The sequence below is a fragment of the Leucoraja erinacea genome, chromosome 31 (assembly GCF_028641065.1).
Source record: "Leucoraja erinacea ecotype New England chromosome 31, Leri_hhj_1, whole genome shotgun sequence".
Lineage (NCBI taxonomy): Eukaryota > Metazoa > Chordata > Chondrichthyes > Rajiformes > Rajidae > Leucoraja > Leucoraja erinaceus.
Genome location: NC_073407.1, coordinates 7867467 through 7892939, shown reverse-complemented (window position 1 = coordinate 7892939; position 25473 = coordinate 7867467). Strand labels below are relative to the sequence as shown.

Here is a 25473-nt window from a genome sequence, read left to right as displayed (position 1 = left end):
CCGCAAAAGCAGGCATCAATAATGATATTCATTATCAGCTTCAGAGTATTTAGCCAACTGAGAAAAAGAACAATTGAAGTTCAAAGCCTGCAAAAAACTCGACCTATCAGTCAGCAGTGATCCCTGCCTTCCTGTATATCCCCGAGACAGACTACCTGCAGCTATGCAACATACAATTCAAACAGTTTCCTGCTTGTCCTATAGATGGAGCTGGAGAGCAACAGCAAAGAGATGTAAACCCTACAAATTACCTTTCAAAACTCTCCAGTAGTATATTGTGGTTAATCTACATTTAGTGCATCATTACATGCATTTATGGTTGCAAGATTTGTTTAACATTTATGTTTCTACCTTTCTGATAAATTAGCTTAGCCTTCAGAAAATCAAATTAACTAAAATATTTTAGAGAAGTAGGAGCCAAATTAAAAAGACAAGGTGAGCAAAACGCAAAGCCAAATTCCAGATCTACACCTCACGAGTTATTGGCAACAATATACATCATGCAGAACTTAAATTTCATGCAGAACTGTTTATTTTTGAACTGAAAATTGTGAATGAAAATTATTTCACATAATAAAGGATTATCAGGTTTCTTTACAAATACAATCTATTTTGCAGATGCCAGAGCTAAATGTGGTGGTTCTACACAGTTCATTTCATTAGTGGAAGCCAAAGTTAAACCCTTACATGCATATTAGCCCATTAAATTTCAAACTGAATCTTTGTACATGTTTTTGTTTCGTGCTATTGGTTCTTTGTTACAACTGCTACCCAAATTAATGCTCAGAGATGCAAATTAAAGCAATCCCTAATAGTTATTAACTTGCAAGCCACTGCCTGAAGTAATCATTACATTAGCAGTAGACACAAAATGCTGGAGTAACTCAGCAGGACAGGCAGCATCTCTGGAGAGATAGAATTGGTGACTTTTGGGTCGAGACCCTTCTAATAAAAATTAGCGGTATTCATGTGACAAAAGATTATTCTTTTGAAATACTAATGAATTAAGAAAAAGTGAATAAATTGATGAAAGAAACAAAAACTAAATCAAGAATACATAGATATATAATCCACTGAAATGAGAGATACAGCTTGTATTCCAATTGCTTCTGTAGCATTACCAATAATAGCCATAACTATATTAATTTTTATAATCAAGCATATAAAAACCTAAATAATTCACGTAGTGAAAACGTAATTGTGGGAAATACAAATATAATTGTTATTAAAATTGTTTTAATAGCTTTAGATTCAAGTTTTCCTCAACCCTATTAAAGCTATCTGTGTCACTTCATGAATGTTATTCACAGTCAACCTTTTGAAAGGAATAACTATTTTATGGAACAGCAGTGTTCAGTGAATAGTAAATCTTCTGTGGGGAAAAAATATCAGATTAGAGTTATTGGTTTATCTTCCATATAAATACTTCATTTGAAAGGCACGGTTCATCACAGTGTACATTCAAGAATATATTAGTTTATGCATGCATAAAGTAGAAACACCTTTGTTTTTGAGCAAATGCTTATGATTTATAATTCACAAAATGAAATATCGAAATAATTCCTTAGCAAGAAAAGCTTAGTAACACGGTGTCAAGATAACCTCTCCCTCAAAGCCAGTAAAACAAAGGAGCTGGTCATCGACTTCAGGAAGCAAGGTGGACTACCTGCTCCAGTAGGTATCAATGATGCTGAAGGGAGATGGTAGACAACGTCAAGTTCCAAGATGTAAACATCACCAATGTATTCATCCAACTACATTGACATAATGGCCAAGAAGCCAAGAACTAATGGCTCTAATTCCTTGGAAGGCTAAGGAAATTTGGCATGTCTAGTTTAATTTAGATATACAGCATTCAAACAGGACCTTTGGCCCACCATCACATCCGTTCCATGTTATCCTACTTTCTCATTCACTCCCAGCACATCAAAGACAATTTTACAGAGGCCAATTAATCTACAAATCTGCACATCTTTGAGATGTCTTCAATGACTCATCAATTTCTGCAGGAAGTATCCTATTCAGGATTCTTTCAGCAAAGAGCACAGGAAATCGCAGAGAGTTGAGAACACAGCCCAGTTCATCCTGCAAACCAGCATCCCACGACCATTAATATCTGCACTTCATTTTTCTACCTCATCGTGGTACTTGCATTTTTTAAAATCTGTAGCTGTAACACTTTATTCTGCAATCCATTTCTTTCATACTTCTTGATATATGCGGGTATGGTATGAATTCCCTGGATTGCATGCAAAATAAAGTTTTTCACTGTATCTTGGTTTATGTGACAATAATAAATAAACACCAATTATTACCAAAGGAAATAACTGCATGAACTAGAGGACATCTACAAATTTACTCTCACGTAGATTACTTCTGGAGAATGGAATGAACATGCACTATTTCATTGCAACTATCTCATATTAAGATACTCCAAAAAAAGACTTTTTATTCTAAAACATGTACCATAGTACTGAAACTTACCACCAAATTTACAATTTCATTGCAGTATAATTTTTAAATCCCTTGCTGATTAGTACTAACAAAGACCAGCCAAAGTTGAACAAAAAAGCACAAGTGCAGCTCTCCTGGATGATGGAAAATTGAGGGTGAAAATCACAGATTGTGAATTTATTGCGGTATATTGGCGAATCTGCCCCGGGAGCAGAGAATTGGTCCTGTGAGTTACTAATATAAAACAATGAGTTCAAGTCACAAAGAAATATTATCTAACAGAAAACCACACCCTTAAAGTCAAAATGCCAAGTCAAATTGCTTTCACTGTATTTACACAGTGCTTCACATGATCACAGAGGAGCTAACCTTCCAAATCTCAACAGTAAGTAATGTTTTAGACATTTTTTCACAAATGCAAAGAATGCAATGACTAGGGCAGTGGCACCTTAAACAGTTTTGTTTGCTTTATAAGCAATTATGGAGAAGGAGGAGGGTACCTTTATATTTGCGCAGAACAAAATTCTCCTTTGTGCTGCACAGTGCACTAAAAGAGAAAGATCATATCCAATACAGTAAGATGCGGACAAAATCCAAAGGCCCATGTAGAATTGCCCAAAGGCACAGCTTGTAACCAGATCAAACATATGTCACGATATTTCAGGAACAAAGCAAAGGAACAAAGCAAACTATTAAACATCTAATTCCTTACATCTGAATTTCTGTCGATATAAACTTTCCGCCTTAATCTTGCAAAGGGTATTTCATGGATTACATGTGAAATGGTAGTTATGAGGTACAGTCACCATTCATATACATCACTGACCTAAATGTATTGCAGCTGAACCCAGAGGCCAATCTTACTTGGCCAGTCAGGCATGGAGTTGAGCAACTAAGTCTTTATTGGCATTATGGGGTGACATGAGCAGAACAGTACAAACTCGGACATTGCAATCTCTCCAAAATCCCTGACAGCCAGCAAATCACCTTTTTTCCCCCTTCTTAAGCAGTCCCTCGCGATCGAGGGCAACTTCCAGTGCTTTTGAGAGTTGAAATAGGCAATGATTTAACCAACGTGGGAATTGTTACTATTTATTCCATGGACAGTGCAGGAGATGCCTGATGAGGTGATTTGTGAGGAGCTGCATTCACCACCATCTATTCAGGGCTTCTAAATGCAGCAAATACTATTCTAGATTCTCCTTCTCTACTTTAAGATTCCCAAGGGTTATTTATTTAGGGGTTCATGAGTACATGTTCAACTCTATCCATATTTCAGCTGATATTCGTTTCCCGTGTCAAAGATTAGGACAGAGTTATTTTAATCTGTTGTTGGGCATGTGATTGACATAGCTTGCCATAACTAATTGAGTGCAAGTAGGTGCCTCAATTCGGGGAATTTTGGCCTGGGAGAGGATGTTACTTTGATTATCCTTCCACTGAATTTGGACTATTTATGGAGACAGAATTGGTGATATTTTTCCAGTGCCTTGAGGTTGCTGCTGTAGGAGTTGGGTTCTCAGAACAATATAGGGTAGCCATCATTCCACTTAATAATTCATTAACAAAAAAAGTACGCAGCAGGACAAGCAGCATCAGAGGCAAAAGATCAAGTTGAACGCACAAATGCTGCAGGACAAACTTGCAAGGAATTTTGGGGTGGGTGAGGAGGGATAAACGGATCAGCGAAACCCGAAAGGGCCTGTCCGACTTTCACGACATAATTCACAACCTTTTTTACTGGTGGACATTTTTCATCATGCTAGAAAAATGCCCCGACCTACTTGATGCCACGAGTACCTACAAGTAGCATCACGGCCTGCTACGACCTACCTACGACCTCGTGACGACCATGCTGCGAGTACGAGTCAAGGGCAAACTCGGCAGAGGTCGTGAATTAGATCATGAAAGTGCGAAAGGCCCTTAAGGGAGCAGCCTATTAACAGTAGAAAGGATGGGGGGAAAGTTAAGATACAACTAAAATGCTCTGGGTGCTACGAGATCAGCTGCAGGAGGCATCCCCGGAGCACAAAGATTGAACGGTAGCCAGGTGAGGCATGGAACAATGGTTTGCAGCTTGGTGTTCAGATCCAGGCATGAGTGGAGTGGACCGCTGGAGACTCTACAGCTGCCTGGGGCTTGAGTGGTTCGGGCTCCAAGAAACCGAGAGTGCAGATCGGACGCGGAAAGTAGAGGCATGGATTGGTTGAGGACACCAACAACTTTGCTTGGCCAGGCCGGCCCTGCAATGCCACCAGGACAAAAGCCCTTTATGGCTGTTAAGAACTCAAATTTATAACAACTTTAGACTTGAATCTAGAGAAATGGTGCCAAAACATAGTGACTCTTATATACCATATCAATGCACAATTCCTATACAACTGTACCTACCTATGATTGTGCGTATATTTAGTTATATTTTTCACTCAACTGCTTGCAAAACAGGAATTTCACTGTACGTTATTCAAGTGATAATAAAGTATCATTGAACCATTGCTGGTGGGGTTTTATTTGAGCTGGCAGAAAAAGATGTGTTAATGGAAAGGCTTCTGTGGTGAAACACTACGACCAAGGGAACTCACTTGCTGTTCTGCCCGGGGAAGGGAAGGTTCAGATCAGATGTATGGAAAATGGAGGAAATATATGCAAGGCCTCCACCAATTTATGGCAGAGGGGAAGCCACAATTCCAGAAGGAGAATGCCATCAACTGTTTTTTGCAACGTCTGAGGGCTTGATCTTCAATACCTTTGTCTCAATAAACAAAATCCCCACCCATATTTTTGGCAGCTGTCAAAACAGTCATAGATTTTAGATGATTCCTAACATAACACATTTCCCTTTGTAGAATAATATCTACATAGGTTAAGAAGCTGGTAGATCCTGTGCAAAGATTGCCACTTCCTTTGTGTAATTGCTAAGAAAACTCAGTAATACCCATCCTACGTCTGGCCAGCAGAACAAGGTAGAGGCTTTGGGACAACCAGCACCTATGACAAGAAATTCAGCTAACTTTGAGCAATGTTATTGTACTAGAGTAGTAATCCATAGGTAGCAAAACCATCAGAATCTTTTTTCTCCCCAGGTGAAAATGAAAAATACTAGAAGGCGTAGCTTTAAGGCGAAATGGAGTAATTTTAAAGGAGACTAGATCAAGTGAGACCCGTTGGGTCCCATCCCCTCAACGCGTGGTTGCTGAGGGTGGGGGGGGGGGGGGAGGGATGGCGGCTAAACACCTGTAACACACACATTAACCACCCCCACACACACACACACACACACACACTCACCACTCCCCTTGATATTATATTAATATTATACTGTCGCTCCTCTTACCCCACCCCCTCATGCATAGCCCCCCACTCGCAGGGGGGGGGGGGAGTGGGGGGGGGGGGGGGGGGGGAGAGGGGGGGGGGGTGGCGGGAGGAGGGGTGGGGGAGGGAGGGGGGGGGGGGGGGGGGGGAGAGGGGGGGGGGGGGGGGAGAGTGAGGGGAGGGAGTGAGGGGGGGAGAGAGTGGGAGAGAGGGGGAGGGAGAGAGAGAGTGGCGGTCTCAGAAAAAATGAAGTTCAATCGGACTCATCTTTAAAGATGTGGAAGTCAGCAAGAAGCTTCGTTCTCATTTGGTTCGCAAAGTGAGAATGACTGTTGCGAATGTTCTGGAAAGATGAGCCGGGAGGCTCGCTGGAGTCGGGGGATAAAATTGGAGAAGTCTTGGTAGCTTACACCCCAACGGTATGAACATTGACTGGGTAGTTTACACCCCAGCGGTATGAACATTGACTTCTCCAGTTTCAGGTAGTCCTGCGTTCTCCATCCTTCCCCTCCCCTTCCCAGCTCTCCCACAGCCTACTGTCTCCAGCTCTTCCTTTCTTCTTCCCACCCCTCCACCCCATCAGTCCGAAGAAGGGTCTCGACCCGAACGTCGCCTATTCTTTCGCTCCATAGATGCTGCCTCACCCGCTGAGTTTCTCCAGCATTTTTGTCTAACTTTGATTTTTCCAGCATCTGCAGTTCTTTCTTATTCTTAAACATTACTAAAACTCTCATCTTGCTTGTTTGGATGTCTGCGTGTGAGTGAGTGATTGAGTGAGTGAGATCCAGAAATTACGCCAAAACGGTACATGATAGTGTACTCACAATTGTCCTGTGGTGTGTTTTCAACAAGTTCTGTTCAAATTGATGTTATATTTTACAAGTTATTCACATTTTTAACTTTACAAAATCTAGTTTGAGAAAAATGTCTTCCATCTGCACACTGGCAGTTACAGTTATGACATCACAATGGGATCCAAATCCTTGCTGGCCCTCCCCGCAACAATGTTGCAATCACAGAACACTGAGTCCTGCCAGCAAGTTTTTAAAGTTTAAAAACAGGGAGGCTGAAAAGGAGGGGAAGGGAGTGCTGGGGATTAAAGGGGAAATGAGCCGCCATTGCACAGTTGGTGGCTATGGGCACCTGGTCTAGTGCTCTATAAAGAAACAGAAAAGTTAACAAAAATGTGACCAGATGGAAGTTACTCTGTAATCATTAAGACAACAAAAGCAACTATTTTAGACCTTGTAAAGTAGGGACAGTCAGCATCAAATCAGAAGATGGCAAATATTGTTAAAAAAAACTTCAAAAAAATATTGAAACACAAAATCATGTAAATTAGTAAGGCAGCTGTAGCACAGACGATACTTGATATCAAGCAAAATGCTAACAGTATGGGGTCAACAGTGATTATAATCTACATAAATTTAGTAATAGATCACACCATTAATCTGCTCAAATTTATGTGAAAAATTGGCAGAATAGGACTAACTGAATAGCTCTCTCAAAGTAATTCTGAGATAAAATATAACAGGGTTACTTTAACGAATGGAAATATAAGAGACTGTAGATGCTGGAATCTTGCGCAAAATAAAAAAAATAAAAAATAGAGCAAGAGGAACTTAGCATCTGTTCATTTGCCTCTATAGATGCTGCCCAAATTCTACCAGACTGTTTTTTACTTTAATGAATGGGTGTTTTTGATTTTTGTAAGGCATCAGCAAAATATTTTTGAAAGACAAAAGAAAATAAAGCACAGTTAACTAACTGAAGTGAAACATTCTTATAAAAACAAAACAAAAAGTGGAACATGTAAAGAGGCAATGATTTTCACACAAGAATCCCTTGTTCTTTCCATGATTGATAATTGATTTTGTGTTGTTCCTGTGCATGTGTACAAGCAATATTAAATCCTTCCATTTATCTTCACCCAATACTTCGCCGTTGGAAAATAATGCCAAAGCTATTTTCCATCTTTTATAACATTCAATTTCTCTGCAAACATGCAAATCTAAACCTTTTTTAGCCTGTCATTCACTTAACTTAGAAATCTCTGTTGATCTACTTCACAACTGCTATTCTTCTTACATCCTCAATCTAAAGTGTCTTTTCCTGCCCCTAGTTAAGTTTATTGATCATAAATTGCAGCAATGCAGCACACAGGTTGCTGCGTGGTCCCAATGGTGCAGCCAGTAACATTAAAAGCAGCATTTTACCTCTAATATTAATGAAGACAGTTTATTGACCTTAGGCTCCAAAACCTAATGCATTTTCTATGTCTTCGAAGTCCATAACAGGATAGACCAGAGAAGGAACAATCCTGCTGGGTCTTTGATTAGATCTGCACTATATATTCCCTCAGATTCAGCATCACCATTCAAGGAAACAAACACAATTTTGTTTGAAATGTGAACAGAAATCTTTATTACCTATTACCTAGTTAATTATAGTATGACCCAAAGGTCATAATAGTAAAGCCTGTTGTTTTTTGTACATAAATTTCTGTAACTTCTCAATGAATCAGTTATATGTCCCACCAGATGATCGTAAACTAATAAAAGAGATTGCCTTCCATTTACGTTTAACACATTATTTATTAGCACTTCATATTATAAACAAAATAAATAAAACCAAATAACTTTATTACTACAGAAATCTTTAAAAGCTAGCTGTCCCTTGGCCAACCAGTATGTTTCTCCCCTATCCTCACCACCAACCTCCACAGGAAGTAATCATTCACCTTTGGAGCGTAATCTTCCTTACAAGAATGCAACAGTGAAATTTACTTGGATGAGGTTGAGGGGGAGACCTGATGTAAGGGAGATTCAGGGGAGATCTGCTGGAAGTATATAGAATTACGGGAGGCACAGAACCTTTTACCAAGGGTGGAAATGTTGAAGACTAGAGGAGATAGCTTTAAGGTGAGAAGGGCAAAGTTTAAAGGAGATATATGGGGGAAGATTTTATTTTCACACACAAGGAGTGGTGGGTGTCTGGAATGCACTGGAAGGGGTGGTGGTGGAGGCAGACACAGCAGGGACATTTAATGGCTTTTAGATAGAGAATGGAGGGATATGGATGACATGTAAGCAGAGGAGATTAGATTAATTTGGCATCATGCTCAGCATGGACATTGTGGGCCAAAGGGCCTGTTCCTGTGCTGTACCATTCCATGTTTTAACATCCAATAATTCTAACCGTTTCAAATTCTTAATGCAATCAAACTTTTCAAGTGATATGACATCAAAAATAGCTGCTGGTCTTCATTTCACCACCGTGTTGATAACTAGCTCTCTAAAGTGCCAATTTGATTTATCACATTGAACGATAATGCTCCCACTACTTTGGTATGAAATCAATGGTAACATCACTGTATCTACTCTTTGAAGAAAGGTGCCAATGGCTTTCAATGATTCAATTGTCTCATGCTGATGATATATGTAAGTACCCATGTTTAAAAGTGGATTCATCAGGCATCTTAACTAATATGTTCTAAATAACATCGGAGATTTACCCCCCCCACCACCACCCGCAGGCTGTAATCTCCAGCCCCACCTCATTCTCGCTCTCTTTCTCACACATAACTCCTTGCAAACTGAAATTAAAATATTAAGATTATAACATTGCAATACAACTTAAACTAAAATCATTTCCACTACAAATATTTTTTTTTAATCTCAAAACATTACAAGGGACAAAACAGCCCCCCTCTCACAACATTCCAGAAAGTCAATGTATTTTCACAATTAGCATATGAATCCCCAGTTCTCTCACTCACTCCATTCGGGAAACTCCATCACTCAGGGATGAGGGACTCACGAGCATTGATTTTCTGGCCCAGGTGCAAATGATAGGACAAAATAAAAAGTCTGTCACATTTTGCATCCACTGCATGTAGATTCCATGTTCAGCCTACTTTTAGCTCCCAATATCAACAGGATAGTCTTTTTGTATTGTATTGTAATAGTGGCATCTATAGACCAGCCAAAAGTCATATTGCAGAACTTTAGTGTGCTCTATATAACCTGTTTATTTTTGATGAAGTACCATAAGCTCTCAAACATTCAACGTTTTGTAAAAGCCTTGCACTGGAAACCTGACGGATGAAACTCCAGTCAGTTTCTCAATGGTACCAGTATCCGTTTTAGGAGATGAACCCCCAAGCGGCAACCCTTCCCGCTGTCATTTGGCCTGGCAAAAGGGGCAGCATGGGCTCTCTGGTGGATATCTGCAGTGACGTCAACTACAACTCAGCTGACATTTGGGAACAATACAGCACAGGAAATGTTTGTGTTGAACATGCTACAAATAAAATTCCATCTACCTGCACATGAACCATATTCTGCCATTCCCTGCATATCCATGTACCTATCTAAATTGAATTGAATAAATTTATTATCCAAGTATGTATACATACAAAGAATTTGTCATGGTGCTTTGCTCGCAAGTAACAACACGATATACAGTAGACAATTAAAATTAAAACATTATAATTTAAACATGTGAAGATTGAAATAAAATAACAGAGCCCAAGACTCTTCACTGTTGAGGAGAGCAACAGCTCAAGGAAAAAAGCCGTTTTTATGCCTGGGGTGGCGGTTTTGACAGTCCGGAGTCGCCTTCCAGAGGGAAGTACTTCAAAGAGTTTGTGGCCAGGGTCAGAGATGATCTTACCCGCTCTCTTCCTGGACCTCGCAGTGTACAGTTCGTCGATGGAAGGAAGGTTGCAGCCAACAACCTTCTCGGCTGAACAAATGATGCGCTGCAGCCTCCAGATGTCGTGCTTGGTGGCTGAGCTAAACCAGACCATGATAGGGGTGAGGACAGACTCTATGAAGGCAGTATAAAACTGGACCATCATTGCCTGTGGCAGATTGTGTTTTCTCAGCAGCCACAGAAAGTACATCCTCTGTTGGGTTTTTTGGCTGTGGAGTCGATGGTGGCCTCCCATAAGGTTTCTGGACATGATGGTTCCAAGGACCTTAAATGACTCCACAGATGTGACTGTGGTATTGTTGATGGTGAGTGGGGGGAGGGTCGGGGGAGCTCTCCTGAAGTGTACATCAATTCCACCATCTTAAGAGCATTGAGCTCCAGGTTGTTGCGATGGCACCAGGATGCCAGCTGTGTCACTTCCTATCTGTAGGCAGATTCTTCCCCATCCTGGATCAGTCCAATCAGGGCTGTGTCGTCCACAAACTTGAGAAGCTTGACAGAGGAGTCTGTGGAGGTCCAGTCGTTGGTGTAGAGAGAGTAAAGGAGAGGGGAGAGTACGCAGCCTTGCGGTGCTCCTATGCTGAAGGTCAGCGGGTCCGAGGTGTGTTTTCCCAACCTCCCGTCTGTCAGGAAGTTGGTGATCCACTGATAGAGGGGTTCAGGCACTGTCAACTGGGAGAGTTTGAAGTGTAGTAGCTCTGGCACAATGGTGTTGAATGCAGAGCTAATATCCACAAACAAAATTCTTGCATAGGTCCCTGGCGGTCTAGATGCTGGAGGATGAAGTGCAGGCCTAGGTTGACTGCGTCATCCACTGATCTATTTGCCCGGTATGCAAACTGCAGGGGATCCAGCAGGGGATTTGTGATAATTTTCATGTGGGCCAGCCCAAGTCTTTCAAGGGCCTTCATGATTACAGAGGTCAGTGCAACAGGCCTGTAGTCATTAAGACCAGTAATCCTTGGCTTTTTGGGTACGGGAACAATAGTGAAGACTTTAAAGCAGGCAGGGACAGTGCAGGTTTGCTGGGACAGATTAAAAATGTCTGTGTAGACTGGTGCCAGTAGTTCGGCACAGAGCATGAGGGTAGAGTGGGAAACATTCTCCAGTCCTGGAGATTTCCGGCATTTCCATCTATTGAAAAGCTTTTCCACATAGTCAATTGCTAATGTTAGTGATGGAGAAGTGGCCAGACTGATATTGGGCAGCAAGGAGGGAGTGGGTCGTGGACGAGGGCCTGGTCTTTGCAGACTGAGGTCAGGCTGTAGGTGGGTGTGAAGTGGTGATTGGGGGGAAATGCAGCCTAAATGCCACCATCATATCTACCTTCAGCACCACACATGGCGGCATATCTCAGTCATCCACCATCCTCTCCGCACAAAAAAACGACACTGCACATGTCCTTTCAACTTTGCCCCCTCACCTTAAAGCTATGCACTCTAGTCTTCGACATTTCTACCCTGGGTAAAAAGTTCTCCCTGTTTATCCTATCTCTGCCTCTCACAAATGTATATACATCAGGTGTCCCCTAAACCTTTAATACACCAGTGAAAACAATCCATGTTTGTTCAACCTCACCTTGTAGCTAATAGCCTCTAATCCAGGCAGCTTCTGGTAACGTCTTCTGCACCATCTCCAGATCCTTCCTGGAATGGGGTAACCCAGAGCTCCACATAACACTCCAAATACAGTCTAACCAAAATCTGAGAGCTGCTCGGGACTTTGACAATGTACTCAATGTTCTGACCAATAAAGGCAAGCATACGATATGCCCACACTCTATATTCTAATGTTATCAGTGAATTTTTAAACATCTTGTGTCTTGGCCAAAGAACAACTTATCACACAGACAGTCTTGAAGCACATGTTCCCATCTCCCAGCCTACAATGGCCGGAAGTGCCCAACAGGGTACAGAAACTGATCAACAGGTTATCTACAGCATCCAGTTATAGCTAATAGTCTGTGCCATGACAACTATGTTATTGATCATGGCAGCCATACTGAATTTGGTGCATGCATCAGACAGTTTATCCTGAGTCTGAAAAAGGGTGCCCACCTGAAACATTATCTATCCATGCTCTTCAGGGATGCTGCCAGACCGATCGAGTTATTCCAGCATTCTGTGTTTTTCCTAACTTTTCACTATGACTTGCAATTCACTGGCAAGTTTAAGATCAATGCAGCATGTGTCAATAGTGAGCTGAAACATGCTATTACAAGTGACAATAAAGTATCACTGAATCATTGAATCAATAAACAGCAAAAAGTAAAATGGACCTGATCATTAATCACCTTGTGCACAGTTGGAATAAGTTAGGTTAAATTACAAATGTATATGCAGTTAGAGACTTTTAAAGAATCTGTAGTTTATTGGCAAGACATCATTGTAATAGCTTATCAAAGGGACTTTCTCCAAATGAAATGCATAGCACTCCAACCACTATTATCATTTGCAATGGGAAATGGGTGTCAAATATGTTTGTTTTCCCTCTTGCTGGTTCACTCAGCACCTGTCATAGACCAGGTTTAGCAGCTACATCCTTGAAGACCTGCACAGTAGGAACAGTATTAAGCAATTTTTGACCAGAGGCTCTCAGGTCAGAGTAAATTTTTGTTACTCAGCAACAATTGGAAAAATAAGGTTGTCGGGGGGGGGGGGGGGGGGGGGGGGGGGGGGGGGGGGGGGGGGGGGGGGGGGGGGGGGGTTTTTGATTCTCAATTACAATTTTTTTTCTCCCTGCATTTTTAAACAGAACTTTTTAATAACTTCAAGTTGATTTTTTTTTTGCAAGCTATAAATACTGAAGGCTGGATGTTACATTGTTTATTATAACAGAGTGTCATTGCACAAGTATCAATAGAAACGATTACTTGTCAATTTAATATCCTCCTACGGTGAAGCTGATAGACTGTTCTTTTTTTGGGAAGATCACATAGAATTTTTTTTTTCAAGTTTGTGAAAGGACTTTGTTTCTGCTATTTTGTTTCAATGTCCAAAGTAGTTCTCTAGCTCTAATCAAAATTGCATTATAGCTAACTTGGCCCGAGTAATATAAATAGTGTATACAAAAAGAAATATTAAAAGTACCTCTACATCAGGCTTTTGCTTGATTAATCTATAAGATAGTTCATCCAAAGTCGACAGCAGCTCCAAAACATTTGTGGTGGAGGCTCTGGAAGTTCAACAGCATGCCATGCCTGAACCTAGTGCCAAGATTAATAGATGGTCTGAATGGCTTTATCCGTATTCAACTCTAATGTGGTGACTCCAAACAACTGATGGCTTACTTCTTCAGTATGAAGAAGGGTCTCAAACCGAAACATCACCCATTCCTTTCCTCCAGAGATGCTGAGATATAAAAAGTAACTCCCGCTGAGTTACTCCTGCATTTTGTATCTATATCAGATTTAAACCAGCATCTGCAGTTCTTCCCTACACGTGATGGCTTACTGGACCTCTTTAGAGGGTATAGGGAAAAACTCCCCTGCTCTGAATCAAAAATTGCATCTCAAGATCTATGATGTTCACTTGAGATCTCACTCACAAGACAATCAGAAACGTTACTCGGGTTTGTTGTGTGGACAGCAGTGGAAAAGCTAGAGAATCAGAAGGCTTTAATGGGTTGGAAAACAATGGGAGCTGGGGAGATGTGAGAGCAGCTTTTGAGAGAGCTAACAAGTAAGCACGAGATCAGTAAAAAACATATTTTAGAGTTCAGGTGTCATAAGGTAGAAAAAAATCTAGTCTCTTGCAGGAAGAATTTGGAAAGATATTACTAATGGTGGGATGGGAGAATGGAACCAAATCCCAAAATTTGGTGGTTGAGAATATGGTGAGAAAGATCATACAAAAGGGAAGATGAACACTTCTTTGAGAAGCTGGGGTAGCATTTCTGTTCCTCAAGGCCAACAAGTAGGATTATAAAAAGTAACTCCCTTTTATTTCTGAGTTTCATCGGCCTTGGTAACCACATGAAATAATTGATATCTTTAAAGCATTCTCCCATTCACACTGTAGGAATGATCTCAATGAAGGTCACATCTCCCAAGAGAATGGTGTATAATAGATACAAGCATTCTTCTTGACTTTTAAACCCACTAGTCTCATTCCCATGGTGGAGAAGTGAGGTGAGAAGTGATGGGTTAAAATTAACAATTAACAATTAACATGGTCAAACCAATGGCTCACCAAGTACATCGATCCAAGATTACTATATGCACCAATTCAGAACACAGGAAGTAGAACTATTTGGTTCAGCAATGTCAAATTCTGAAAGCTCAAATTCTACTTTATTTATTATCGAAATTATATTGCGCATCTGAAGTATGTCTTTGCACAACATCGCTTTACAAATGAGCAAATGAAGATCAAATTAATATATTACTATATATTCGGTTAAATAATCTAAAGCCAATTTCCCTATCATTTGGAACTGTGAAGGAAACTTTATTTAATAATCTATTGTTTTACTGTGACTGGCTTTCTTGGGTACTGAAATAACATAATTTAATTGTAATACGTCCTTTATATCTGTATGGTACAGCAGCAGTGATGTTGCGAGACAGTGATCCTGATATTATTTAGCAGGCAAGACAGAAAATCAGAATTACGCCACTGAAGATATTGTATTTGAAGAGCAAGCCCAATTTTAGAAAAAGCACTGTTACATATTGTGCAAGTAAATATATCAAGCTGATATATACCATAAGTGTAAATAGATTTTGTTTATTACTTAAATGATTATCTGAACAGTTCTTTCACAACATTAATTACCTGGAACAATGCAAAGAAAAAAAGATTCAAATGAACTGGAAATATAATGCATTAAGGGACTGTCCCACTTGCCGGTTTTTTCGGCGACTGCCGGCGTCATTGACTGACGTTTCAGGGTCGCCGAAAGATTTTGAACATTTCAAAATCCGGCGACAATAAAAATGTTGCGACACTCGAGGAAATACATCAATACATCATGACGTCGCGTCACGCCGCGTCTTTTTCGGTGACCTGATAAGCCAGTCGATGATGCCGACAGTCGCCGAAAAAAAAATCGCCAAGTGGAATAGGCCCTTTAGACACAGTTTGTTCCTGTTGCAGTTTTCAGTGAAAGGAATATAATCACAAAACAAAATGATTCAGCCCATTGTGCCAAGCCTGTGTTTTGGTACAGATTGACCATTTGTCCCACCCCGGCCATGGTTTTAATCCAAATCCGTTTTACATCCACATTCACTCTTCCAGGCAGTGCATTATGATTCATAACTTGCCAGTTAAATTAAGCTTTATTTAGCTGCCTCAATATTTAGGCAATCGTTTTGAATCAGTTTGATTGCCACTGGATCAATATTCCTTAGATATTAAGAAACAGAAAAAAGCCCTTCTATCCATCTTGTCTGTGCAAATCATTATCTTTTTAAATCATCTCTATTATAACACCAGTTTCTCTAATCTTGTTAGATGAATGAACTCCTTCTCTGGTTGCATTCTGGCAAATCTTGTCGAACATCTTACCGTATATGTCCAATATTTAACCAAATATACCAGTAAATGCTTAACCAGTGTTTTAAAGGTTTAACATAGCTTTTTGACTGTTCTACTCTTGTCTCTGAATAAAGCCAAATCAGTTTGCTATTCTATAAAGGTCTCTATTGGTTCTACCATTTACAAGGAAAACAATTTAAAAATCCACTCATTCTTACACCAGGAGTTAATGAAGGTCAGCAAATGCAGGCACGAGGAATGTGGAATTTGGCAGGAGTTAGGATAAAGGGCAGTAGGGTTTTGTATATGTTCTCACAGATGATGGAAATAAGGACTTGAGAATACTGGAATTGTCAAATTTGTCAAAATCTTGAAAAGGCATGCTTGATGCAGCAGATGAGTTGATGCAATGGTGGTGGTGAGCGGCATCAAAGTGGAAGTAACCAGTCTTGCTGATGGAAAGGATGCACTCAAAGCTCATCTCAGGAAATAGGAAATCAAGTTTTCAAACATCTGATTCAGCCATGAACAATTATTAAGGAAATGGACAGGGTCACCAGGTAAAAAGTGGAGTTTCTGACTGGAACCAAAGAAATGATTTAGTCTTCCATGGTCAAAACATAATTTTCTCTCATCAAATATTAAATATCAGACAACTCAAAGTTAATGAAGTCATTGACAAATGAGGTGCGAGACAGACTGGATGTCATCAGCACACGATCAAACTTTAATTTCAGATGATGTTAATGATGCAGATGGGAAGTAAGAGCGTATCATGGATAACTATTATGTGTCCTCCAGTGGTACATTGAGGGAACGGGGAACAGAAGTCATTATAGAATACATGATTTACCCAATGGATGATGTCAAGACAAACTTCTGCATTGTGGTTGAGCACATTAAGGAATGAAATTAACAAAGTATAAGAAAGAAAGCTCGCCACAGTTATAAAATAAAATAAGCACACAATATTAAAAATATGAAATGTAATCTTAATAAGATCTTCCTAACACATCTTCCTAACACATTGTTTGGCTTTAGTCACTACAAAATAAGTGATTTAGTTCAAAATATAAATATACATGGTAGATTAACTCTGAATGACTATTCACTATCAAGCTTTCAAAATTTGGCATGGTTCTTTTTTTACTTAAATAGAAACGGAATCGGGCATGCGTATATTCCATGGGGTACAAATAATTATACACAAAATTTGCAGAGTATTCAGTCTTAAATGCAAGATATTTGTGACGCATTTTTACAGTGGATTAAAATGACTAGAACCAAATTTCAAGTCCAATAGTTCTGGCAAGCTGACAAGAGTCGCATCCAAATGTCTAGTACGATTAAATGCTACGTCACAGCTCTCCGAAGGTTGGGGTTATTAAGACACCCTTTTTCTCAGTTCAGTACTTAGTGGCATGAGACAATTAATATATTTTTTTTTAAAAGAGATTTGAAAAATAAAACTTTATAAAAAGTATAGGTAACATCCCAATGATTTGCTTCTCATAGGTACTGAGCACTTCTATTATTAAATATTTCAAAGGGGATACAAATGAAATGCCATCGCTACACACCCATGTTTAAATTGAAACGTGTATTTCAACCTTTAATAAGAAACACAAGCATATTATAGAAACAATCTTTTGCATTATGAACTGCTGGTCATTTTTGTAGAATAATTTCCTTGAATGCTTTTGATAAAGAGATTTCAGCAGGTGAACTTAATACTTAAAACAAAAACTGTCAAAGCTTGCTTATCATACCAAATACTTTTAAATGGGCATTTTGGAACATGATATTCACATAAATCTATTCCACGTTAATTTACGCGTTTCAAATGAGATTTTCAAAGCAAGTTTTGAACAGTTGTAGAATAATATGAATTATATTTTTTTTTAATAAAGAAATACTCATACTTCTTCAATCTGTTTTTAAATTCAGATATTCCAAGATTTTAGAAAGATATTTTGCAGTAATAGTTGTACTACATTTGTTATATGACAGGAAACAAATGATTTTTTTTTTTTTAAATAAGGCATATTTAATGTAATTTTGTTTCATAAGGAGAATATAATAAGATTTATGCAGACCATAACATTATAATTGTACAGAATTTCTTAGTATAAAATTGGATAACATCATCCAAGAAAAGTGATCTGGCAAAACCTCTAAAATGTGAAACAATATGCTTATCGTAAAAACCTGCCTGTAATTTTAAAGAAATACAATCGTGAAAGTTAGTTAAAACTCCCATAAACATGCTTTTAACTTCAAAAACAAAAGACGAATTTCTTTTCAGGCAAGCTTGCACAAATTCATAAGATCTCTTACTAAGCAAAAGCTGTAAGTTTAGAACAATTTCAAATATTTAAGCCAGCTGTTATCTTTAACACATTTATTTTCAAAAGATAACATGATATATATGATTTTAAAAGATTTATTTGTCTATTTTCCTGCTCTAAAAATGTACCTTATTACATCCATACAGCATTCGTCTACGGGAATGACAGCAAAACCAAGTTTCTCCTTACTCATTCCAGCAAGGGAGAGAATAATTACTTAAGAGCTTTCTATGACAATTGCTGGGAGCCAGACACCCAAACAGCCATCCCTATATAACAGGGTTTGAATGGTAAGGGCTTCACGTCTCAATGATCATGGTCTGGCCCAATCCAAAGCCAGCCTCCAAACTGCCAGAGCTCAGCGAATGGTCTGTGTCCCAGCCCTGCACATGACTAAATTTGCTCCTGTCCATCATTTGGGTCATATATAGTTCAATTCAGTGAAGCAGACAGGGGCTGTAAGGAAATCTGGAGCTGATCAATGCCTTGTCTGGGAGGCTCACAAGCTGCTGATATATGCTAGCAAAACTCATGCCTCAACTCTACCTCGGGCACAGCGCAGGCCGGCTGACAACAATAATTCCATTTTCTTAAAAAAACTTAGTTTCAATTGTGGGGAAGACGTCTTCCTTCCTACAGTAACTGCAACATTTTTGACAAAGATCCAACATTCTGCCTGACGTAATGCAACTTGCTCCGAGAGTGGTCTCCTTCGCTGCTGCTGGGGTAAGAATTTTACTTATTGTTACTAACTAGAAAAAAAATATGCAAAAACGTTATGCCGAGGAAGTGGGTTTTAAGATTATACTGGTCAAATACTGTTGCTGTATCTGAAGTACTGTTTCAGCACGTGTTCTTTTGTTCTGAGCTAAAGGACTCTACGCACCACTTTTGGAAAAAATATGCACATGGAATGGATTAAGAATCGTGATTTATTACTCTGGAAGTGTTAAAGTTTTCTGCTTTCAAATTATAACTTTTAAAGAGTTTCCCCATAGATACTTATTTTATTTCATAAACCAAGTGCTGTTTCTAACTCTATCTTAAAGTAACTAAACACTATTACTGCCTAAGGGTCTAGTGAAACAAATATAGACAGAGAGGAACTCAGCCAGACATGGACAAAGGCATAAGCCAAAACCAGACAGTCCAGGTCGCTCAATAGGCCATCAGTGGACGAGACAGGTCAGCCAGCTGCTGTGCAGAAAAAAATGGATGTGTGAGGTGCTCATGCGTGAGCTCGACTTGCTTTGTAAAAAAGATTACTAGTTACATTTAGTTGTGTTTTCAGAAATATGTATTTTACAGTAAAAGACCATTCTAGCTCAAAATATAGTTAAAGCAGGAACATAGAAAACAGTGATCAGCTTTTTTTTGTGGGGAGTGAAAAGGAATGTGTTGAGTGACAGGAAATACTCCATGCTTTTTTTCACTAAGTCGCGCCTGCTTTTGTCTAAAAGCTTTTAATCCGCGCACTGCTACTCACAAAAGCTGTCTGAGTTTGAGACAAAAAGGGAACATAAAAGATATGTCAAGCTTCTGCTGAGATATACATCGTAAAGTATAAAGAAAATTGCACCAAAGTTATTTTTTTAAACATTGCTATACTGCCAGTAATTCAGTAATTATTTGACATATACAAAAATAACAACCATCCATGCATTAAGTTGTAAACGCAACTTTCAAAAATTCAGGTGTAGATTTACTTTTAATTTTAAAATGGTTAATATTCCCAGAACTGAATTAAATGAACCCGGTAGAACAATAATATTATTCTTCAACAGTTAATATTGCCTCAAAAAGAATGCTGAATGTTTGGAATATGGGACATTTTATAGGTTTGATTCCAAGTACATATTAGCTTATATTCGCAACAGTAAGTTGCAAATATTGCATAAAGTCATTTATGCAATATTATTTTAGTCTGAGTAAATGTTAGATATGCATTGAAGTAGAAACGATGTTGATGAAACCAAACAATACTTTAGCCAAAGGGTTATTTAACAATTTTTTTCTATGACCAAAAGACAAAGCATATTCTGCAGTTTTTAAGATCTAAATTGCAACAAACTGAAAAGGAGGAAATGGTAATAGCCCCATCTATAAAAATATTCCAGCAGCATCTAATAACAAACGTGAATACAGTTTTAAGAATATTAGAAACGTGTAAAAATAAACAGAAATTACACTTGCTGATATGGAGCAATTAAGATGACAATGTAATTCATAGTTTTTACTATAGCTGCAAAAACAAGAAAATTATTTATAGATTGCAAGTTATTTTAGGTACTGAGCCAGTTTCCTACTATTTTTAGTCGCTATTTAGCCGTCTTGGAAAATTCGCTGAATAGTTATCACATTAAGAATAAAATTCTTCAGAGAGTATAGAAATTAGGTTGCAATGCAATGTTTGTCTCAAATTATGGTAGAAGTAAATTTTAATTTGTAAGCATTTTTTAAATTTACATTTTAAATTTTGAACTTGTTAAGTCTATAAAACAGTACTTTGCAATTCTTTTCCTGCACGTTGTACATCTAAAAACTGCGAAAAGCATCTCTAGCTTTTTTATATTTGAAAATGAAATATACATTGAAAATATACAAATGTTTACATTTAATACAAATAACAATTTCTCGATTGTCCAGTACTAAACAATTAAGTAAGGAATTCTATCAAGGTGCCATAAATTGACCAGATTTATTTGCTAGACTGCCCCAGACCCTTCCACTCCTCTGACTCCTTACCTGGATTTGAATACAAACCAGACAGCAATTCGCTAGATCCAGCCACCATTTGATTTGGTGGACAAAGGCGATTTGTTAGCACACAATTACAAGCACAGGAACACAAAAGTTGAAACAGGTTACCAAGCACATGCAGAGGGGTCTGCAATGAACAGGAAATGATGGCCTTTGATGCATTAGTGTCAGCTCTAGAGTCCCTAAAAGCTACAACTAAGTTAATATTCACTTCAGGGGGAAACAAGATATTTTTACAGAAAAGGTTACAGAATTATTGTGGTACATAAATTCACGGTGCCCAAATAACCATTTAGCATATTAAGGAATAGTGGCTGAAAACAAAACACCACTTTACAGTTATTCCTGCATTAAACTTTCAACTTTTAAATTCCAAGTTACCAAACCTCCGACCCCTTCTATTACAATTATCTTTCCATCTTCAATCAGCAGCTTAATTCCAGTAATAGCAACTGCTCTCTAGCACCAAAGGAGTCATTCTACACATATGAGCAGTAACAGATATTTTATGATGGGGTCATCAAAATGAAGCCTATTGCTATCCTCGTCCAACAGCTATATTACCTAATGGGGAATCATCAATTATGTGGAGATTCAAGAGAGATTAAGAGCATAGAGAATGTAAGTGGTATTCAAAATATTGAGAGGTTTTGATTGGGTAAATGGGGAGAAAGTATTTCAATTAGCAGATATTATAGCCAGAGGTCTAACATAATTGCAAACTCTAGAGAGATGAAACACATTTTCTTTCTACAACAAATTAATTTGAATAGAAATCCTCTTCCCAAGCATCTCACAAAAGCAAATGCAATAGTAAACACAACATAAATTGCAGAGAAAGGGCCAGGATATGAAACTAAATGGATGGCTTATTGAGAGGCAACAAAAATGGCAGAATGGTCTCCTTTGTGAAGATTTTACATTATCTACAAGGGATTCTTAGATAACATGAAATCAGCTACTGTACATTCAATCCGACCTTGCTCATGACTCAGTGCAACTAAAGATCCAATCATGAAATTTATCTCTGCGACACAAAGAGACAATCTTGGAGTTTAAAAATATCATTCAACAAATCAATGTACCAGTCAACTTAAATGCAAAACTCCCAATAATGTACTTTAAATAATGGTCAGATATTTGAAGAGAAATATTGTTGCAGCTTTCAGCACCCAGGTATTAAGGAATAAGTGGGTCAGCAAATTCTGTATCTTCAGATATGTACTGAAATGTGCAATTAATAAGTTGATGTGGGAGTTGTCTTGCTTCTCCAAGTCACTTTTACAGCAATTTACCATGTAATGAGCATGTGGATGTATAGAAAGACATAAAGTTACAGAATGTACATATTAAACACTCACTAGACACACCAATAAAAACTGAGGATATGAGGTATATTTTTTAACAAATTTCAATTTTTGCTAAAACAGTGTCTCTGACATTGAAAATCTACGGGTATGTAATTTCTCCACTGTAATTATTGGTGACGGGTTAAAAAGAAAATCAGTTTTTATTTATTTACTATCTCTTCATTTCTCCACTCTCACAATCTATTATTTTGCTCGTTATTTTGTTTTCAAAACATGATTGGGCGTTGAATACAATATTTTAATTTACACTTCCTAACTTGGACTATGTGCTTGAAAATTCATCAAATCTGATTGGTTTAAGAAAAAGGTTCTCGATTGTCCTCCTTGCAGATCACAGAACTTTGCAATGGAATGCTATTACTCTGTATTAAGCTTCAGGTTGCATTTTTTTTAAAGTCACAAATGTAAAGAAAGACAAATACCGGATGTTATTGACCTAAATCCAGGCCAACGTTCCAAACCAAGCTAAGAAAATAATGACTTAACTTCAAAGTATTCGGGGACTGAGGGAGGTAACTTCGTTCTAAATGTGATTCCAAATGACTCGGATCGTTCGCAACTGTTACACAAATTTTCATCAAGAATAGGCATATAACCAAATCCCAAGTGATACTACTGAAATTTCAAATCTGAAATTATAAGGGCACAGCTATAAAACAGGCATGTTGAAATTCATTATTCATCAAGAAATCTATTAAAAAATATATTCTTCAACATCTTCAGGAAGAAGCTTGGAGGAGAAGTGAGGAGATACATGAACTGAATACAAGATAAAAAGACAAGTTTTAAAAGTGCTTCATTTATAAATATGTAATTTTATGTAAAATTTTGGTTGATTATAGCCACAGGCCAGTCAGGGATGATCAAAATTCTCAGCTCAATAAAGAATCAAATGATTTGAGAACACTATTTTATATTAAGTACCTGTACATAACTTGGGACAAGAGAACCTAACGTGACTAAAAACAAGTTCAGAAAATCCTTCTGCATGATTGAATTATATTCTTAGATAAAAACAGAAAATGCTTGGATCTGAAACTTTATATAGTTTTTCTTTCCACAGGTGCCTAATCTGCTGAATGATTCTAGCATTTTCAGTTTTTATTTCAGATTTCTAGCATTTAGAGGTTTTAAAAAAATATATTCTTGGATACCTGGATAATGGAAAGTTTTGTGAGCCACATAATTGATTCAAAGACAAACACCAGCACCAAGCTGATGTTGATAGATTGAAAATACCCAAATAGGTATCCACAGTTATAAGAACCCAAGGTTGTCAAACTTGTCTCAGTGATAGTGCTTTGAGTTCCAACATTCAACTAAATTTCCACTCTCAGGTTCTGGACACATCAAAAAACATTCTGGTACACAAACAAGCTGAATAGTTAAAAGTGGTATATTTTGCTTGTGCTGTTTAACCAAGGACTCATCTTTTGTATACCCTGTATTTATAGTCATAGAGTGATACAGTGTGGAAAGAGGCCCTTCGGTCCAACTCGTCCACACCGGCCAACAATGACCCAGCTACACTAGACCCACTTGCCTGCGCTTAGTCCATATCCCACCAAACCTGTCCTTTCCATGTACCAGTCTAACTGTTTCTTAAACGATGGGATAGTCCCAGCCTCAACTACCTCCTCTGGCAGCTCGTTCCATACACCCACCACCCTTTGTGTGAAAAAGTTACCCCTCGGATTCCGCTTAAATCTTTTCCCCTTCACCTTGAACCTATGTCTTCCGGTCCTCGATTCCCCAACTCTGGGCAAAATACTCTGTGCATCCACCCGATCTATTCCTCTCATGATTTTGTATACTATAAGATCTCCCTTCATCCTCCTGCGCTCCATGGAATAGAGACCCAGCCCTCTCAACCTCTTCCTGTAGCTCACACCCTATAGTCCTGGCAACATCCTTGTAAATATTTTCTGAACCCTTTCAAGCTTGACAATATCTTTCCTATAACATGGTGCCCAGAACTGAACACAATATTCTAAATGCAGTCTCACCAATGTCTTATACAACTGTAACATGACCTCCCAACTTCTATACTCAATACTCTGACTGTTGAAGGCCAAAGTACCAAAAACCTTTTTGACCACCTTATCTACCAGCGACTCGACCTTCAAGGAATCATGCACCTGTACTCATATATTCCTCTGCTCTACAACACTGCCCAGAGGCCTACTATTTACTGTGTAGGTCCTGCCCTTGTTCGACACCCCAAAATGCAACACCTCACACTTTTTTGTATTAAATTCCATCAACCATTCCTCCACCCACATGGCCAATCGATCCAGATCCTGCTGCAATCGTTCACAACCACCTTCACTATCTGCAAAATACTAACTTTTGTATTATCAGCAAACTTGCTAATTTTGCCCTGTACGTTCTCATCCAAATTATTGATGTAGATGACAAACAGTAACGGGCCCAGCACCGAACCCTGAGGCACGCCTCTCGTCACAGGCATTCAGCCTGAGAAGCAACCTTCCACCATTACTCTCTGCTTCCTCCATCTACACAACATCTACAGATGCACACCGAAGTACCCCAAAATCCTCGTTCATTGCAATCCCATATTTTCACCGCAGTCTACATTTCAATCTTAATGCCAGTTTTACACCCTATTCTATATTAGTTTCCACCACTTGAACAAAGGGAATAATTTGCAAGTTGTAAATGCAGCAATGCATCATGTCTTAAACCTAGTGAGCAAGTCAGTTTGTAAATGGCACACATTTGTATCACAGGGTTTGAATGTGGTAACCACACTAGAATTAAAGTGGGAGTCAGACGTCAGCAATAAGCCCGGGCATTTAAAACTGTCATCTAACCAAATCCTGTGTAGGAAAGAACGACAGATGCTGGTCTAAATCGAAGGTAGACACAAAATGCTGGAGTAACTCAGTGGGACAGGCAGCATCTCTGGAGAGAAGGAATGGGTGACGTATCGGGTCAAGACCCTTCTTCAGACTGAACTCCCTCTACCCCGACGTCAGTCTGAAGAAGGGTCTCGACCCAAAACGTCACGCA

The 25473-nt window shown here is 38.7% G+C and overlaps 1 protein-coding gene and 1 long non-coding RNA gene across 9 annotated transcripts in view; one reads left to right on the top strand and one right to left on the bottom strand.

Moving 5' to 3' along the window:
* LOC129711868 (nuclear receptor subfamily 6 group A member 1) overlaps positions 1-25473 on the bottom strand; it is a 244501-nt gene that overhangs the window by 117070 nt on the left and 101958 nt on the right. The window lies entirely within an intron of this gene.
* Positions 17987-25473, top strand: part of LOC129711870 (uncharacterized) — a 70782-nt gene continuing 63295 nt past the window's right edge. Inside the window, exon 1 of one of the 6 annotated variants that reach the window (XR_008725939.1) lies at positions 17987-19036. This is a non-coding gene — a long non-coding RNA (uncharacterized LOC129711870). The remainder of the gene's footprint in view (positions 19037-25473) is intronic. The other 5 variants (XR_008725940.1, XR_008725941.1, XR_008725938.1 and 2 more) reach the window with 5 other exon arrangements.